Raw genomic sequence first — 20,881 nt, forward strand, 5'->3', positions numbered from 1 at the left:
GGTAGCCCTCAACTCTAATTGCTCAACTGTTGGACACCTAGCCCTCAACTATGATATTTTCTCAACGTTGCTCAACTAATTTACATAAAGTTGAGCATTGAAAGTTGAGGGCTACCTAATTTGCATGGCAAAAATCCAGCTAGCCCTCAACTGGCCCTCAACTATTTGCTCAACTGATGGCCAGCTAGCCCTCAACTGTCCCTCAATTGTTAGCTCAACTGGCGGCCAGTTGAGCAATGCAGTTGGCCTAGTGATCATTTTTTCTGTATGGGTTGTGCATCAATGATCGTGATGATATGACTCCTTTTTGTTTATAGTCATCATGTTGAAATTTCCTCTTTCAAATAAATGTAGGAAAAAACACGTTCCATTTCAAATTAATAAAAAGTCGCATTATGGAGAAAAATATCAACTTTAAGTTTTCCGTTCAGTATTGATCTGTTGACTGATGACCATAAAAATCGAGATGTCTGACCTACAAATACAAAAAAATCAAAAATTATCAGTGAAGAGATCAATAAAATGGCTATTTTATCATGTTTATGAATATTATGATAAACTTTCATTTGAATATTCAAGTACTAAATTACAGAAATCGCTGAAATTTTATAATAGTTTAGTTTAAGTACAGCTTATTTAAAAATTATAATAAAAAATATAGGCCACCGATGAGTTAAAAAAGATATTACATTTCTAATGCCAAAAAATGGCATTTTGCACCAAAGGGAGATAATTTGGAGCTTTTCCAATGATATATACATTTTAAAAGTCATCTGGGGCCAAACCGAATTGATTGTTTTGAATGATTTGGTGTACCATATGATAAAGTAACAACTAATAAAGTTATAAATAAAATGACTTATGAAAAAAAAATATTAAATATTTTTCTGAAATTGTTATACCCTAGAGTCTCCTTAAATGTCATTTGATCTCTATTGGAGAAATGTCTCATTGGAAATCAGACTGCTTAGTGCTTCTTATTTTTATATCAACCCAGCCATATTATAACCGTCCAATATCAGGAGCTTGTACATAGTTCAGTGGTTGATGTTGGTTCATATCCGTCATTTTTATTTTTCATAATTTTTTGTTTTTATAAATTAGTCTGGTATATTTGACGTTCGAATTGATGCTTTGTTTCAAATTTGGTTAGTGTTGTCTTTTATAGATTACTATAACATGTATAGGGTATGGGTTTTCTCATTTATACTTACAGGTCATCAATGGCCTCTAATAAGTAATTACAATGCTTACATCCACTAAATTGAACTCTGATGGATAGTTTTCTCATTCTTATTTTTATAAGTATTTAATCATTATTCAAGGACAAAAACTTTTATAACAGTGGACTTACCATTAAGGCTTTGTTGACCTCTGTAAATCTAATTTTGTTGATAATTTCTTCTGTTTATAGTTTCGCCTTTATCTTTAATGTTCTTGCTTCTTGCCCTACACATAAAAGGGTAAACCTCATTTAATGACAAAAATAATATACAACTACTGTCTTTTGATAAGGTAAATATGCGGTTTTATTGACTTTTGAAAAACTGATATTCACTGAGGCTGATGTCCGAAGTGAATATCAGTTTTTCAAGCGTCAATTAAACCCCATATTTACCGAAACAAAAGCCAGTAATTGTTTTATTCCATATTCAGAGAGAAGAAAACATATATCAAAACAAATTTTACATGAAACATTTTACCATAACGTTGCATGTAAAAGCGCCTGATGTTAAGCGCGGTGAATAACACTTTCCCAGGTGAATATGCTTTTTTTGTTCAAAATCCAATTCGTATAGAGAAACCTACTAAAATAATACCAATATGGAATAACTACTATTACATAATTAGTAGGCAACTGGAAATTTTGCCTTATTTGTATATAACGTCAACTTACTCATCATTCTTGCTGTTCAATATCATGAATATTATCATTATTCTATGAATATGAGGTCACAGTAAAATTAACCCTGGCAGACAGACATCTTCTTTTTTTATATGATACCTTGTAGTCATTCTATACAACAACAAGTAGACCTATGCTTAGAAAATCTGATAAAATGACAAAACCAAGAAAACTTATCATTGACCAAAGAACCATAAAATGCGGTCATGGTTATAAGAATCTGACATTCAGACATGCACACCTTACAATTGTTTCATATTTACCAAATATAATCTACCTGTAACTTTAAACATATGATAAACTGACAAAACAATGCAGTGTTTCAATGACCAATGAACCATGAAAATGAGGTCAAGTTCATATAAAATATGGCAGACAGACATGTGCATCTTTCAATCTTTTCATTCACTAAATAAAGGGGCCTTATTGCTTACAGTATCCGGAAAATAGACCAAACCACAAAAACTAAACATTTTCAATGTTCCTTATACCCTGCCAATTTGTTATGGATGTGCCTGTTCCAAGTCAGGATCCTATAATTCAGTGATTGTCGTTTGTTTATGTGTAACATATATATCTGTTCTTCAATTTTTAGTACATAAATAGGGTTGTTAGTTTTCAACTTTCAACTTGGCTATCATGTGTAAAATCATACAAGTGTTTTCGGTAAACAGGAAGTTGTCCAGCGATGAATATGAAAACGTATCACACGGTATAGCTGACTTATATAAACCCTGAAACCAAATTTCAGAAATCCTTGTATTGTAGTTCCTGAGAAAAATGGGACAAAAAAATATTCATCGGACGGACGGACTGATGGACTGACAGAAGGATGGATGGACAGAGAGAGAGGTAAAACAGTATACCCCCCCTTTTTTTAAAGTTGGGGTATAATTTTAAAACGGGGTTATAAAAACCCTTGCAAGATGTCAAAACAAAAAGAAGTAACCTAATTCTTACTTGTTAGGGGCTATCAAAAAAGATTTATTTATTGTCGGTTATACATATATCAATACAACATAAGCTCTGTAGAGCTTTTATCCCACATACATATATGACAAGCACAATACATGAAACATAAAGCTCATCACTGAGATAGAAGTCTCAGATAGAGGGAGACAGGGTCAACCAAACTCCCCTATTCAACCTGAATGTAGGACAGAAAGTCACAGGACAAAAAGTCACGGTCAAAAAGTCACACATTGTCACAGGACAAAAAGTCACAATTCAGTTTTGAGATTATTTTTCTTTGAACAAGAAAACACTCTTTTTGTATTTTTCTTGAAGTTTTATAAATACATGAACATGATGTAGCAACTTAAATGTAATTTAAATTTATTAAAAACAAATAAATCGGTGCATTAGGTTTGCACACATTACCATTACATTTGCGCACAAAAATCATTAGGTTTGTGTGCAGCTTTTGATTACATTTGCATGCATTTTTTTACATGTAAATATATAAAAAAAGTTATGGTATGATTGCCTTTTACAGCTGACTATCATGACTATGCAGCATGGGCTTGCTCATTGTTGAAATCCGTAGTGACCTATAGTTGTTAATGTCTGTGTCATGTTGGTCTCTTGTGGACAGTTGTCTCATTGGCAATCATACCACATCTTTTTTATATTGGCTCATTGTTGAAGGCTGTAAAGACCTATAGTTGTTAATGTCTGTGTCATTTTGGTCTCTTGTGGACATTTGTGTTATTGGCAATCATACCTCATCTTCTTTTTTATATTATGAATAATTTCCTTAAATCAAAAATGAGTATATGTAATAAAAAGAAGATATTTCAAAATCTTTTTCGTTTATATTCAAACAATTGTCAACAAATTGTTTGTGACTTTTTGCATGTTTTGTCCTTATCAACTTTGTGACTTTATGTCTGACATTAGTCCAAATAATTATGACGTTTTTCTGAGACGTAGGAAGGCGTCCCAGAATAAAAATAAAATAGCCTTGCCAGACGTCATAATTATTTGGACTAGTCTGACATGTGTCTGACTTTTTGTCCTGTAACCTTTTGTCGGAATGTCCTGTGACTTTCTGCTCGTTTACCTTCCATCTTAATCAGTGAACTGAATAATTGTTTTTTGCAGAAGTCCGGGGAATGTTAAAACAAGTGAAACTGCGAGCTACTGCTCACTGATGATACCCCAGCCGCAAGTGGATAATATTAATAGTGTAAAAATATGCAAGTGTTCGGTAAACAGGAAGTTGTTGAGTGATGAATCTGAAAACACAACACACGGTATAGCTGACTTATATAAATCCTGAAACCAAATTTCAGAAATCCTTGTATTGTAGTTCCTGAGAAAAATGTGACGAAAATTTTCAACTTGGCTATCATGTGTAAAATCATACAAGTGTTCGGTAAACAGAAAGTTGTCAGGTGATCAATCTGAAAACGCATCACACGGTATAGATGACTTAGATAAACCCTGAAACCAAATTTCAGAAATCCTTGTATTGTAGTTCCTGAGAAAAATGCGACGAAAAATATTCATGGGACGGACGGACTGACGGAAGGACAGACAGAGGTAAAACAGTATACCCTCCCCCCTTTTTTTAAAGCGGGGGGTATAAAAATCACATGTGTAAATTGAGAGTCAACACTTACACATGGACTACACAATACTTTTTCAGAATGTCAGCAAAACAGATTCACTGGTGATAGGGGAGTGTAACCGATGAATTGATCCTGAATCAGATAAGATTTTCCCGGTAGTCTAAACACCGCTCAGGAGGACATCCTGAGTGCACACATGCAGGACATACAAAGTGCACTCAGGACCTATATAGTCGTCGTATCTGCACACAGGATGGATCATGTATACATTCGTTATACACTTCTCATTTTAGAGTTAAATTTTCAAGTAACGGCCGGGGAACCCCTTAAGATTTTAAAATAATAATGCTACTAACAATATATTATTTCCCCCATGTTTCGCATTTTTTTCGCTATAATTATTAAATCTTTTAGTGATTATAAATGATGACGAGGGCCTCACGAATAAATATAAATATGAAATACTTGAACATCGATTAGCATAGATCGAGCAGCAGAATAAACTTGCGATCCACAATGACATAAATCTCGAAGTTATTTACGAAAATACAGACTGTGCTCCTGAAAAAAGTTGTTAACTACATTAATTTGTGTTTTTTACTTCTACAAGAAATTTGAATCAAATGCTAATTACGCACCATTTGCTGAGCAGAGAATCATTCTAAGCCAGGAACAGTCTATACTAACTGACAACAGTAAGAATAGAAAGTCTCTGTAAAATGGCAGTCAAATCCAACAGAACTGTAACTTAATGATACATGTACATCGAGTTTCAGCACCTCACCAAGCACCCTTGCCTTGCACACTGAGATGGCAAACTGGTGTGTGTCAGTATTTTAATATAAAACTGCGTAGGTTCATATCGTTTGATTCAACGTTCGTTTGAATATTTTTTTTAGGATCGTTGTAAAATTATATCTAAATCTTTGTTAAAATACGATTTTAAATTGTTCAATTCTTTGTATTTCATAATTTTGTCAAAGTCTACTTTTTAAAGTTTTAAATTTTAAAGAAAAAATGAATATTCCATTTTGATTTGAAAAAAATCTTTTTGAACTGTCATGACATGGTGTTGCAAAGCTGATTACAGGTAACTTTAACATACAGTAATTTTCCATTACGACAGTGCGTGTATTCTCGGGTGTGTATAACGTATAGTTTTCTACAGAACATCCTGTCTACGTGTAATACAGATTGATGACATTATACACAGTTCTGTTGTTAAATGTGATAAGGTATCTGTGTCCATTCCCTATTTCAACACCACTAATTTTTCGAAGAAAAAAAAATCAAAACATCATTTATATGAAATTAAGAAGAAAAGTAGCAAATATAAACTACAGTAATTGCGCACTGAGTAAACATAATTTCAATTTTGCATGAAAAAAAAAGGTGAGAAAACGTATACATGTATGAAGATGTGTTTAAAAAGACCCATTGGCTTTATTTCACACTAGGACCAAAGATAACTAGAACTAAGCAATGGTTGATCTAGAAATTTTCATAAGTGGGGGCTCATTGACTACCTTAGAGGGGTCACGTCCAGTCATGCTTCCGTGATTCCCTATATAATCTACCATTTGTTTCCCATGATTTAGAGGGGGGAACTAAACCCGCCTCTCCTAATTGGGAAGTCATTTGGTCTGATAAGGGGGGAGGGGGTGGTTCCAACCATGTGTCCCCATTCAAATGCATTGATCGTTCAAAAAAGGGGGTGGTTATGCCAAAACCTGCAAATATATTTTAGGCAGAAAGAAACATTTATATTCGGTGATTTTTACACTAAACGTTTTCGTAATTTGTTTTAAAAATATTAATAAGTACATGTACATATGATAGTTTTTATCAAGGATTTGTATAGTAACTGGTTTAATGAAGTCCCCTTGATGAAATTTAAATGGCGAGACGCTGATTAATAAACTATCTATCTATCGGCATGCGCCGTTATTTGGAATACGTCACGGATGACCGATGATCATATTCAATATAATAATAATTAGGACTAATTGGTGATGGCAGAGAATATGTCTCTGGTGATGGTTATAAACACATAGAAGTAAACTTTGCAAAAAAAAGGTTTCCTTGGAAAAATTTATAAAAATATATGAATATGCTAGATAAATTTTTCTTTCCGAATTAATAATTAAATACGTTTAGAAATAACAAATTTTCACAGTTGGGAAGTTTTCAATTCAAGTTATTTCATTTTGAAAACGTTGAGAAATATAGATCTTATTCGATGTGGGCCGCTTGGAGATCACAATTCTATAAAAAGAATCACTATTTTAGTCGAAATTAAACTGTATATCTTCTTTTTTCAAAACTCCTGAAATAATTTAACATTATCTATAGAGAGCTTACATATGCAAACTTTTTAGAATTATGTGAGCGTAAATAAAATTTGTTTATTACCCCCCCCCCCCTTTTTTTCCTTCTATAAAATTTATAATTGTAAACGATTTTGTTTCTTAATTTGTGTTTGCTAATTAACTTGGGTTCATGCTGTCAAAAATCAAAAATGTCTCCTTGTGTATCAGTTATTGATAAAAAAAAAATATTTGAAGCCGCCAGACGAATAACGTTACGTCTAAACACCGCCCAGGACCTCCTGGGGGCACTCATGACATACATGATGGATGTATATATATTCGTTATACGCTTCTTATTTTAGAGTTAAATTTTGGTAGAATTTGAAATCAAACTTAGATAGATATGTTAATTCTTATAAAATAATGAGGGCACGTGTCACTGATTACACAACTACTGAGCCATGAATTATCCAATCAACAAAATTGATTGGATTATCTTTATTGCGTAAACCCCTGAGGGTTTACGCAGTATATATTGGACGAGTGATGTAGTCTTTCGGAACACCGGATGTTATTCGGAACACTTCTGTTCTTTCCATGACCACCTTTCAAATACATGTGCAATAGCTATGACCACTTTTCAAATGCATGCGCAATAGCTTACTAATCTGTTGAATATGCATTAGCATCTTAAGTTGCTATAGAGATATTTTACGTATGATCTGAAATTTATATAATACTTTCTTGCACACGATTACAAGCTGCTAATATTAACCTACCCAGTCAACAGACTAACAGTGGGCCAACGTTGGCAAATGGTCGGCACGTTGGTCGACCGTTGGTGTTGGCTTCACAACATTGGCCCAACGTTGGCAAATTGTCGGTCCGTTGGTCGCAAGTTTATGCTGGCTGCACAACATTGGCCCAACGTTGGCAAATTGTCGGTACATTGGTCGCACGTTGGTGTTGGCTGCACAACATTGGCCCAACGTTGGTCTGTTGTTGTAAATTCATATTATTATCTCATGTTGGTTATAAATAATCGGGCAAATGTTGGCATTATGTTAGTAGCAACATAGGGCCGATATGAAATTTTGTTAATAGAATTGATTATATAATATTTTACGCTTTATTTCTCTTGAGAGGCGGATAATTTCGATTGCAGCAGGCTTTATGAAAAGTCAATGTTATACCGAAAGTGTTTATCAACTGACATTACATTTACAACTCTATGGTGGGCCAATGCTGGGCCAACGTTGATCATATATTATACTCTATATATAAGTCAAGTAAAATTTATACTGGAATATCATTACTGTAATAAAAAAATGTATATCGTAAACATAGATTGCCTGGTTAAAAATTAAAATTAATTGCAATCATTATTTATAATGACTTTATTCATTAAACTTTGTGAAACACAATAATAGCAATTATATGCAGAGTGATATTTGATACAGCCAGTCTGTTAATCAAGCCCATTCTGATAAGGTTGACCATATGTTCGACAAATTTCAAAGATAGTTGCTATGGTAATTAAGTTTATAGGAAATCTGAATGTAATGGGATGGTCACTTTTGTGATTATTTCCTGTTGTGTATTTGTAAGAAAGCAGTGATACGAAGAAAACAAAAAGAGAAAATCATGTCATCTGAGGTTCAAAGAGAAAGAAAGTGCATGTAAGTTGTAACTTTAAAAAATCTGATATATATATATACGATTCAGAATGACAAATACAATATGATTTTTTAATCTGAGGATGTTGTTAAAAATCAAAACATATATTAATTTCTATCATTTGATAATGCTGATCTTGAAGTTATTACGTTTCGGGCGAAATATTTTCTAGATTTTAAATAATTTCAATCCTATTAATTATCATGAAATATTTGCCACTGAACATAAGTATCTTCAAACAAATTGTAAATTACCAATATTTTAATATTTTTTTCTAAAATCTATAACGACAACATGTATGATCATTACTGAAGTTAATGGAATAAAATTGTCTTAAGATGTACCTTATTCCGTAATGTTTCAAAAATGTGGTATAATGATTTCTACTTCATTAAAATATAAATGAATTTGTTAGTTTTATTGTATTTCTAAATTGCATGCAAACATATACGATATATTTGTGTAACCTGATCATATACACACTTGCATGTGTAACAGTGTTTTATATATCAAATATATAACTGTTCATTAATACACATCTAAATTATTCTTTATATATCATGTATATTACGAATATATAAAGTATGATACCGAATTCTGAAATAATAATAATAAGGGTTTGTTATACCCACAAATCCTTCTAATACTAATGAATTTCTGACCATTAGACAAATAAACAATTATATTAAAAAAAAAAAATTGGTTATTTAAAATTTTATTTTGTATTAAATAGTATTTAAACTATTTAGAATATACATTAATTTATATTACATATCTAGAAGGGAGATTACGCACGCATGCATTAGGCAAATACACAATTCAAGTTTACTGATATTACAGAGTCGGTTAGAAAAAAAAACATAGCTGTAAAGAGTTTTCGGATAAGGAGATAGATGATGCAGCTAAAGATTGGCTGCGCTTAAGCCTTGACAGAGAAGGTTGCAAGAAACAGAGAAGGGAAAAAAAGAATAACATATATAAATAATAATGACACTGTGGAAGTTCGAATTGAGGAGGACACTACTCGTGGTGGCGACCAATGATATCAAATTTAAAATAAATAAAGTTTCATCTTCTGAATTATTTAATTTTCATTCTGGATCTGGAACCAATACAACTAAAATTACATCTCCGAAAAAACTATTTGTATGATCGCCTAACCATAAGCCATACGTCATTTGTTCTGTTAAAGGAATAAATGAAATTGATATGAAAAAAGAAGATGTGGTATGATTGCTAATGAGACAACTAATTACAAGACACCAAATGACACAGAGTTTATCTGGTCGATCCATCAAACATTGCTAAAGAAATATCTTAGCGTCACACAATAAATAAAATTAAAGAGGCAAAGTTCATGAAAAAAACAAGGACAGTAACAACAATGGGTAATACAAAAATACAGAATTGCTACCTTAAACTTTGGCAGTTTGGAACACAAAAAAAGATCAAATGTGCTCCGGAGAATTTATCATATCCAGCTCCTCGTGCAGCATCCATTGTAATTTGGTTGATACAATAGACCAACGTATTGCCAACATAAAAATGAGAAATATCTACCTTAGACCAACATAGTGCCAACATAAGAAAAGATATTTCTACGTTGGTCCAACGTTGTGCAAACATGGATTTCGTTTTTCATACAACGGGCCAACGTTGGCTCTATGTATTGCATATAACCGTACAACGTTGGGCCAACATGAAGCCATCATGTTGGGCCAACGTAGGCCCACTTTGCACTTATACGTTGGGCCAACGTTAAAATACAACGATGGGCCAATGTAATGATATACGTTGTGCCAATGTTGGGCCAACATACTCATGTTGTCTGGGTACATGCGTAGTATTTTAATTAGTCAAACGATGTAACAAGCTGTGCTAGATATGAGATAAGATTTCATGTAAACAATGCGCTTTATATTCTGAACGAGAATAATTAAAAAATAAAATCTTTAGAAAGAGTTTTAGTAGCATTTTCTTTACGTTAAGTGAAGATGTACATGTTGTTTATACTGAAATTAAAGGGAAGTCTTTCTTGCATATGATTAAATTACAGTTTTGTTTTTTGTTGTTAAATGTTGCAACTTTTATAAAAAAAAAATGGTTATTAAAAATAAAATTAAATAGATATTAAAAATGAAAAAATAAAATATTTTGAACGAGAACAATTAAAAATAAAATCTTTAAAAAAAGTATTAGCACTTTTTGAAATTTTACGTCTAGGATAGACCAAGGACATGGGAATCATAAATACGTGCCTCAAATAGGTGTAAAGACGAGGATTTTTCAAAAAAAATTCGTTTATTGAAAATAACGTTAAAATTAATTATGAAAGTTATGTCCGTATATCTATTTCATTAATATTGCAAATTTAAAGTTATTTTCTTTGTTTAAATATTGCAACATTATTTACTTTTTTTTTAAACAAGGAGGTCACATAATAACCTCTGAATCCTTTTCGTCATTAAAATGCGACTGATAAGTATAGATATTCAATATTAAAAGGGGGGAAATAACCGTGACTGAAATCTAAATCTAAAATTTGTTTTAAAAAAATACACATTTGACCATGCAGATGTAAGAAATGATACTTCAAGCAATGAAACTACGAATTAAATGTGCCACTTTCATTACGACTGATAACCTAAAAATGAATCATGCATGCATTTTTAGCAGACATAACCAGGTCGGCGATAAGATATCGAATATAAAAAAGAAGATATGGTTTGGTGTCAATGAGACAACTATCTACAAGAAACCAAAATAACACAGAGGTACAAACTATGGGTCTCCGTACGGCCTTCAACAACAGACAAAGCACGTACCGCATAGTCGGCTATAAAAGGCCCCGAAAAGACAATGTAAAATAATCAGTCAAAAAAGAAAATTAACAAAGTCCGTATCATCGTATGCGTAACTTAGTTGCTCACCAGAGGAACGCTACGCAAGCATTTAAACCCGCGTTCCATAAGTCTGAAGTACGTCGAAAAGCAAAGGTATACGCTTGGTGAACGCTTTTCCTTCAGGAAAATTTTAATGGAACATAAAAAATTTCATTCAGCTCAAGCGTTTGTCAAGCGTATACCTGTAAACTGCACGTACATAATATACACTCTGCACGAGCGTTGAAAACGCTACAGATAAGTTTGAGACACGTGAAGGGCACATTGCATACAAAAATACTCGTCGCCTTAAAGCTTTCATTTAGGAGAAGAAGTCCGATACGGGTGAAACTTCATCAAACCTACAGAAGATATTACACCCTCTCCAACCATGCAACATGGGACAAGACATAGAAGTACAGGAACTACTCCCATTAGTTTGAGCTGTACAAGATCTTCAAAAATATCCCGCCTGCCTCAAAGGTGCATAGGATCGACCATGGTCCAGCACTAATGATACAAGTATCAACCAGAGTTACAATGACGTGGTAGTAAGTCTTTAAAGGCCACCGAGCGGCCTACAAAAATGAAAAAAAAAACTCTATTTAGTCGGCTATTAAATGCCCCGACCATTAAGATTTAAAAACAAAAATCAAACAAAACTAAATAGCCTTATTGATAACAAAATAATTTACGAAAAAAACTTGACCGACATGAATTATGAACAACAACCACTGTACTACATGTTCCTGGCATTAGAATGGACATTGGTACATAAACAATGTGGTGGCCATAAACCCAACCCTCCCTAATGAACCAAACCATAAGGACAACACATCGCAAGAAAAAAACTTTAAAATATCAGTTGCAATTCGCGTCCCTAAAAATATGGGTAAGGTGCACAATAATCACTTAAATAAAAACAATAGACAAAAATCACTGAAATAATCGCACTTACCGAAAGCTATTTCAAAGCTAGTGAACATGTAGACGAACCAGTGGGCATAGACGGACTGGTAAACATGTAAACAGACGGGCGAATGTGACAGACTTATTGACAAACATTCACATATAGACAGACCTGCAGTCGGGAATGTAGAAAGACTAGGAGAAACGCATAGGTACGCTTTACGCACACCCAATACACGTTTTAGGTCGTTGTGCACACGATACAGATATGATTGACAGGTTGAATGCATCAAATTTACTAGCGTATTGGTAGCGTGCATGATTTTTTTTACCACGGCCGACGTACGTCGGATCTATACGTTGATGTGTGAAGCCGGTATTACATTAGGTAAACAGGCAATGTCAGTTTCTAATTCTTATGCACAACAAAAGTAATATAAAACTATACATCTTTATTAAACAATTATCTAATATATATATAATGCCAAACAAGCATTTGGGTTTACGATTGCATTTCTTTTTTTAAAGAAAGCAACTTGTTGTTGTTTATAGATTGTGTTGTTAGTACAGTGTGACCATGCGGGAAGTAATAGTGTGACGTTTAAAATGAATATCACGATGTTTTAAGATTTTCGTATTTGATTAAAATTTCGTTCCATAAATTTTTTAGTTTTATTCTTAATTTTATTATCCTGTCCTGGACCAGTAATTTATTCTTTGCACGAGTCTGAAAAGGGAAATAAATGTTCATACTTTTCAAGAATTTATATTAATAAAAGTTTTGTATATGGAACCCGTTCTTAACTGTAAAAGCCGTACTTTTCAAACAATCAAACTCATATACATGTAGTTGGATGTTACTTCTCATTTTTATCGAACTTGTCCGGGAATTTTATTTTTGAGTTATACGAATGTTTTAAGAAATCCGCATTTATTAAGTTTTTTTTGTTGCTCTAATTAAAGTCGTTTTGTCCAGTTTCACAAGCATGAAACGAATTTCAATGTGAAAATAAATTCTGAAAATGAACTTGTCTCCGTTTTCGTCTCCGTTTTTTGTTGTGGAAAATTATGATATTTTGGGTATAATTATTTATATTTTGGGTATAATTTTTTCAATATGTAAGTTAGATTGTAGTAAAATTCTAAACTTAATTGTAAAAAAAGATTTTTGTTAAAGCGAGAAAGACTATTTCGAAGACAGTTTGTTGACACGAAATCCGTTCAAACCACGACTAAGTCTTCGTTAAGGTTAAACTGAATATTGTACATAATTGTCTTCTCTTGTATAATGGTTTGTTGAGAATAAAGATATACAAATTCAATAAAATTTGATATTCAGTTAACATTGTGTTTGTTTAAAAACTTGATTTAGAGAGAGATAAAAGAATCACACTGAAAAACAACAAAAATCGAACTTGTTACAGAAAATAACGCAACTATAAAATAATTTTCTTTATTCGTGAACTGCAAAACACGACAAATTAATTTACCCGTCATCATGCAAAATAAACTAAAAAATTACATCGAATGAGATATTTTATTTTTTCTATATGCAAATTCATGTTAAAGGTATAACACTGAACTAACAATACAATTCATAAACAACTTTAAAGATAATCCAATCAATTTTGTTGATTGGATAATTCATGGCTCAGTAGTTGTGTAATCAGTGACACGAGCCCTCATTATTTTATAAGAATTAACATATCTATCTAAGTTCGATTTCAAATTCTACCAAAATTTAACTCTAAAATAAGAAGCGTATAACGAATATAAACATCCATCCTGTGTACAGATACGATGACTATAAAGGGTCCTGAGCGGTGTTTAGACGTTCCCGAAGAATAAACCATTTCCTGAACTAAAATACATTTATCTGTAAATTAAAGAAAATTCGACTAAAACATTCTCTCATATATTAAAACAATTGTAAAATAATTAATTCAACGACTTTCTGTCTGTTTACTAATACTTTTCTTGTTCAGTTTTTGTTTATACCCATATTAATAGATGAACGGAATTTAGTACTTTTTTAGGAAAATTTACAACTAGAGGAACGGCTTTTTTAGGAAAATTTACAACTCAAATTTTCAAAAACAAAATTCTACACTTTTTACCTGCATTTTTCTCTGCCTCGAAGCCGCCACCGGTGACCCCGTATCAAACATAGCGGCCAACACCTCAAATGCCGTATTCACGATTTTGAGGTATTGGCAATATACAATCACATATCAATATATGTAGCAAGTAAGTAATTTGGTGTTGAATGTCAGTAGATCAGATTTGTTAATTGAACTTTGCCTGTTTAAGGGGCACTAGCTGCCAAATTCATGTTCATCATCGATTTTAATAAAATTCACATAACGTGTATATAGTGTTGAATTGTTTATTGAAATTTTACGCACAATCTTGGCTGATATGCATAAAACCAATATATTTTATGACACTGCATGAGAAAGAAATTGACTTATCGCATAATACCAGAACCAGAGACATACAACTGTATATATTGCAGAGGCGGATTTAGGGGGCCAGGGGCCCGCCCCCCCCCCCCCTTTTTGAGAAAAAATTTGGTTGCTTATATAGGGAATCAATGAAGCGTGACCGGAGCGGGCCCCCTCTTAGGCTAGTCAGTGGGCCCCCACTTATGAAAATTTCTGGATCCGCCACTGTACTGTATCTAATATCTCTGCCAGAACTAAAAAATAAACTACCGTAAGTCCACATAAGAGGGTATGGATGTTAATTAACAGAATAGAGAACAAAGTACAAAGAAAAAAAAAAGGAATAAAGAAAAGTGAAAGAAAGAGAATAATGGAAAAAAGTGTAAGTTTTTAAAAATATAACTAAAAAAAAGAAGACAGAAAAAAAGACACCCCCCCCCCTTTTTCCGAGACGAGCCTTACATCAACTGTTATTTGACGCTGCCGAGTTATTTTGAGATTAAGACATGTATTTAGTAGTCAGCCCGTTAAGCCTCTTGCATCAATTTGAGGATTACCCAAGGTTAATTTTACGGCGGCTGATTTTATTTTGGCTTAAAAATAAACATAATTGACAAGTTTCCTTCCCCTGCATTCTCGATCCCACATGTAAATAGCACGGTGGTCTCAAATAAGACATTGATGACATTGATACATTACAACACTTCCCGTCAGTATTTGAATATATTGATTAAGAAGGTATAGAAGATTAATGCACGCACACTATTATCCACCACTGGCCTAAATAGTTAGTCCGCAAAGAACGAGGCCCAGCCACCGGCATGGTGTGAATCTGAAAGCTTCCCACTATCCTTTTCTACCCATAGAAAACTTTTGCCTTTCATTTATCAAAAATGAAATATGTTGATATCAATGGTATATAAGAATTATTGGGGAATTCTAACCATTCCTATTGTAAGTGATAAAACTAAATTTATATCAGGGTGATTGAAATGAGGAAAAAAGGGGGGGTCAGGAGTTCAGGGCCCCCTTTTTGGGAAAAAAATTGGTTGATTAAAAAGGGAATCACTGAAGCATGGCAGGAGCAGGCCCCTCTTAGGAAGTCGGTGGGCCCCCACTTATGAAAAATTCTGGATCCACAATAGTCCGAGATTACTCCGACATCCGACGGCTGTTTTGCCAGACACTTTTTGATATGGGACAAGCTCTGACGTCCCACGGCCCCAGCTTGTCTGGCAAAACAGCCGTCGGACGTTTGAGTAATCTCGGACTAGATCCACCACTGTCATGACTTTGGTCTTCAGTTGTATTATCTTAAAAAATTACACCTGTATAGTGTATAATATATATTCTAAAGTGTAAATCAAGCGAAAATAATGTAAACTATCTGTGCATTGGGGCCTATTAAAGGGTATTTTGGGGGGAAGAAAGAAGAGAGGGTGGGTCCATGGGAGGTAATTCCCACCCCCTTCAATTTGAGAATATGCTATTATCTTGTAAATGTCCAGATCCCCGGACTCATAAACCATGTATATTCTTGAATGGGACGATAAAACAAATCAAATGAAATTAAAAGGAGGTCTTTGGGGGGTTACCCCACCCTGTTCAATTTAAGAATGTGCTATTATCTTGTGAACGATCCAGATCCCCACCTCTAAACCATATCTATTTTTGTAGGTGACAATAAAATTAATGAAATAAATGAAAGGGAAGTCCCTGGGGGTCACCCCACCCCGTTTAATTTGAGAATGTGCTGTTATCATGTTAACAGTCCAGATCCCCGCCCCTAAACCATATATATTCTTGTAGGGGACAATAAAATTAATGAAATAAAATGAAAGGGAAGTCCCTGTGGGTCACCCAACCCCGTTCAAATTGAGAATGTGCTGTTATCATGTTAACAGTCCTGATCCCCACCCTTATACCATATATGTTCTTGAATAGGACGATAAAACAAATCGATTGAAATTAAAGGGAGGTCCCTGGGGGTTACCCCACCCTGTTCAATTTGAGAATGTGCTATTATCTTGTGAACGATCCAGATCCCCACCCCTAAACCATACATATTCTTGTAGGGGACAATAAAATTAATGAAATAAAATGAAAGGGAAGTCCCTGTGGGTCACCCAACGGTGAACCCCGTTCAAATATGCGAATGTGCTGTTATCATGTTAACAGTCCTGATCCCCACCCTTATACCATATATGTTCTTGAATTGGACGATAAAACAAATCCATTGAAATTAAAGGGAGGTCCCTGGGGGATACCCCACCCTGTTCAATTTGAGAATGTGCTATTATCTTGTTAACAGTCCAGATCCCCACCCCTAAACCATATATATTCTTGTAGGGGACAATAAAATTAATGAAATAAAATGAAAGGGAAGTCCCTGTGGGTCACACAACCCCGTTCAAATTGAGAATGTGCTGTTATCATGTTAACAGTCCAGATCCCCACCCTTATACCATATATGTTCTTGAATGGGACGATAAAACAAATCGATTGAAATTAAATGGAGGTCCCTGGGGGTTACCCCACCCTTTTCAATTTGAGAATGTGCTATTATCTTGTTAACAGTCCAGATCCCCACCCCTAAACCATATATATTCTTGTAGGGGACAATAAAATTAATGAAATAAAATGAAAGGGAAGTCCCTGTGGGTCACACAACCCCGTTCAAATTGAGAATGTGCTGTTATCATGTTAACAGTCCAGATCCCCACCCTTATACCATATATGTTCTTGAATGGGACGATAAAACAAATCGATTGAAATTAAATGGAGGTCCCTGGGGGTTACCCCACCCTTTTCAATTTGAGAATGTGCTATTATCTTATGAACGATCCAGATCCCCACCCCTAAACCATATATATTCTTGTAGGGGACAATAAAATTAATGAAATAAAATGAAAGGGAACTCCCTGGGGGTCACCCCATCCCGTTCAATTTGAGAATGTGCTGTTATCATGTTAACAGTCAAGATCCCCACCCCTATACCATATATATTCTTATATGGGACAATAAAACAAATCAAATGAATATAGAACCATCCCCTTTGTCTTGGGTTGGGAACCCCCCTTTTTAAAATGGCAGGATCCGCCCTGGCATACCATCTAGCTAGCTTTAAAGGCTTTAAAAATATGAAATCAAACAAGGAAATTAACAGTGTAGGCAACTGTTTTGAATTTAAAAAAAAGCCTTTTACATATAACAATGTTAAATTTTTTTGTGCATTTATTTTTGCTTACCGTATTTTCAATAATGGACAAAATTGCATGATTAAATATTGTAATTTAAGAAAAATCAGCATACATGTTATAAAATGGGAAGAGGAAAACTGGGAATTTGACAAAGAGACAACAACCCAACCAAAGAGCAGACAACAGCCGAAGGTCACCTATGGGTCCACAATGCAGTGAGAAAATTTCGGCACTGGTCTTCAGCTCATAAATATGTATCAGAAATGAAAATGAGATACAGCTTTCAGTTGTATTAATAAAAACCTCACAATAAGTTCTGAATATCAGAATATACAGTATTGCAAGATTCTCTCAAAATGTACACATAGAGCTGAGAAACTGTAAAATTAATCATGCTTATTTAACATTAAAGTACTTGGAGTCCATCTTTATATGCATACTCTAGTACAAAGGAATATAAGTATGCAATAGACATCAAGTTTTCAAAAATAAGAGTATCTATGCCATTAATTTACGACAAGATCTTAATCAAGTAATAATTTCGGTTTGTTTAAATATTTCGGAGGTAAGTATGACCTCCTTTTTGGTGATGATGTTTTCGTTTTAAAGTTGGGAAAATTGTTTGTACCAACAAAAAAAAACACAAAGTCAATCTAGAATTATGTTTTTATAATTTTTTTATGTTTAGGTTGTCAGCAAGATGAAAAGGACAAGTATGCAGTTCAAAATTCAAAATGTGTATAAACTGAGGTTCAAGGTCCTACCTTTGCAGATTTTCATATTTTGCATGAATGAATTCAAAGGTTATATGATGGACGGCAGAGAAAGAAAAAAAAACACTTTTCAATTCTCCTGCTCCTGAAGGATAAATGTAAAACATATTGTTTTCGGTAAGTTTTATGCTCTGTTTTGATAGTGTTAGTGCATTCATCTGTCCAGTCTTTCCTCTAAATTGTATCCTCTTTTAAGTTTTTGGTGAGTGTTCGCCATGAATTTCAGTAAGTAACTTGTGGATTTACATGTATATACTCAAAATTTAGTACTCAATATTAATGGGATTCTAGCATGACATCCTTCCAAATGCTTGTTAATCATGTTTATGTTCCAGAACATACAAGTATTTGGACTGTCTGCCCAATTTTAAGAAGTTGGTCAAGTTTATTAGAAACAAATGTACAGTACAGATCAACATAACTGAAATCTTTAATAGATAAATACAAAAAGTTTAATTCAATTGAAATAAAAACACAGGTTTGGTCGAGCTGGTACTAGACAGTACAAGTATACTCAAATGGTCTGACTGTACACATATGGTGGGACTGTAAGTCTTAGTGTATACTTTTATGTTCTGGACCGTTAACGTAAGGTCCAAATACTGGTATGGTCTGGAACATTTATACATGTCTTAAAATTAATATCAAACATATTGGTGTTTTTGAACTTGGTAATAAGTTATTTGATAGAACTATAATGTTTTGAGATTATCAAAATCAAAAATATCCCATTTTTACTTTTAATTAAGAAGAAGATTATTGATGTATGTATAAATGTATATTAAAATGAGACAGCAAGCCAACAACACAAAAAATAAGGATAAAACAATATAATTTTTTTTGTATCAATGTTATAATTTCAATATGTTCAAAGAGTTCAAGGTATTTTTTCATTGAAATAAAACACAAATTGAAATCTGTCAGAACTTCAAAAGCTTAAAGAAATATTGTTTCTGTTGTCTGCATTTTGTATAATATATTGCAAATTCTTGTGAATAATGGAATGTTAATATAGTTGTCTAAAGTTTTAACATTGATCTTTAAACTGTAAATTCATAAATTATTGCGTGCATTTATTATTTCGATTCTGTCATTTTAGACTTAAATGCGATTTTAAATTTTACGATTTTGAGAAAAATCCTGTTTAATCCATATACAATATTTCATAATGCGAGTTTAAATTATTGCGTTTACAACTCTTTTGCATTTTTCGCAATAAAAAAAACCTCGCATTTAATAATTTCTGAATTTACAGTATATATATTATGTATATAACTTTGGAAAATACCCAAATGTTATAAAGAAGAAGAAATTAATCGATTGTTATATAGTATTAGAATAGGAAGATGTGGTATATTGCTAATTTGACAATCCTCCATCAGAGACCAAAGGATGTAGGAGGTTAGCAACTGATGACACTGGACAATCTTTAACAATCAGTAAAATCCATACCGCATAGCTATTTTTATTGAAAATCATATTATTGCTACATGTATGCAAACAATTCTGTATAATACATTACTTTAGATTTTATTGGTTCTTTTTCAGAAGGATTGAAATTCACCACCTAGAATAAATGGAGAAAACATAGAAACAAGACCAGAATAAATTCAAAGACAAAAGTTGGATCAGTTATTATTTTCACCACTCAGTCAATGATTTGAAGTTCTTTTAAATATAAAAAAATATTGAAACCACAATAATGTCAAAGTTCTGTGCTGGATGACCAAAAAGCGTACTATACCATCAAACAATGCTGGATGATAAGAAACTATTAATGTTTTGTGTGGAGGGATATTGTGAAAAAAATAGATTTACTTAAATAGTTACTAGTATGTTAAGCTTAATAATAGAGTTTTTATTGATTTCAAATGGTAAATAATTGTGTTTCAAGAAAGTATTCTATAATTCATGAATAAACATATATTGATACTTATATTATCTGCTTTGTTGTCTAAAAATTTAGTTTTGAAGAGTTATAGAACAATATGCTAAATTAACATTTCCAAAGAAAAAAAGATATTCAATTAAAAAGATTCATCTTATAATAATTTAATACCAAATAGAATACATTGTAACATACACATTACTGTATATTTATATCTATATATTTATAATTAGAATCCCATAGGATTTTAATTTGTCCCATGGGATATTAAAAATCCCATGGGATAATTATAATCCCATGGGATTTTTTTTGTCCCATGG

At 33.1% G+C, this 20,881-nt stretch overlaps 2 long non-coding RNA genes across 2 annotated transcripts; one reads left to right on the forward strand and one right to left on the reverse strand.

Moving 5' to 3' along the window:
* Positions 1-278: 278 nt before the first annotated feature.
* LOC139498689 (uncharacterized) lies at positions 279-4,637 on the reverse strand. Its single transcript, XR_011657988.1, has 3 exons — positions 4,531-4,637; positions 1,355-1,449; positions 279-475 (listed from the first exon to the last, which is right to left on the reverse strand). It is a non-coding gene; the product is annotated as an uncharacterized lncRNA (long non-coding RNA).
* Positions 4,638-14,872: 10,235 nt separating this feature from the next.
* On the forward strand, positions 14,873-20,657 carry LOC139498690 (uncharacterized). Its single transcript, XR_011657989.1, has 3 exons — positions 14,873-15,438; positions 18,589-18,790; positions 20,222-20,657. It is a non-coding gene; the product is annotated as an uncharacterized lncRNA (long non-coding RNA).
* Positions 20,658-20,881: the final 224 nt, after the last annotated feature.

Source organism: Mytilus edulis, chromosome 12 (genome assembly GCF_963676685.1).
Source record: "Mytilus edulis chromosome 12, xbMytEdul2.2, whole genome shotgun sequence".
Classification (NCBI taxonomy): domain Eukaryota; kingdom Metazoa; phylum Mollusca; class Bivalvia; order Mytilida; family Mytilidae; genus Mytilus; species Mytilus edulis.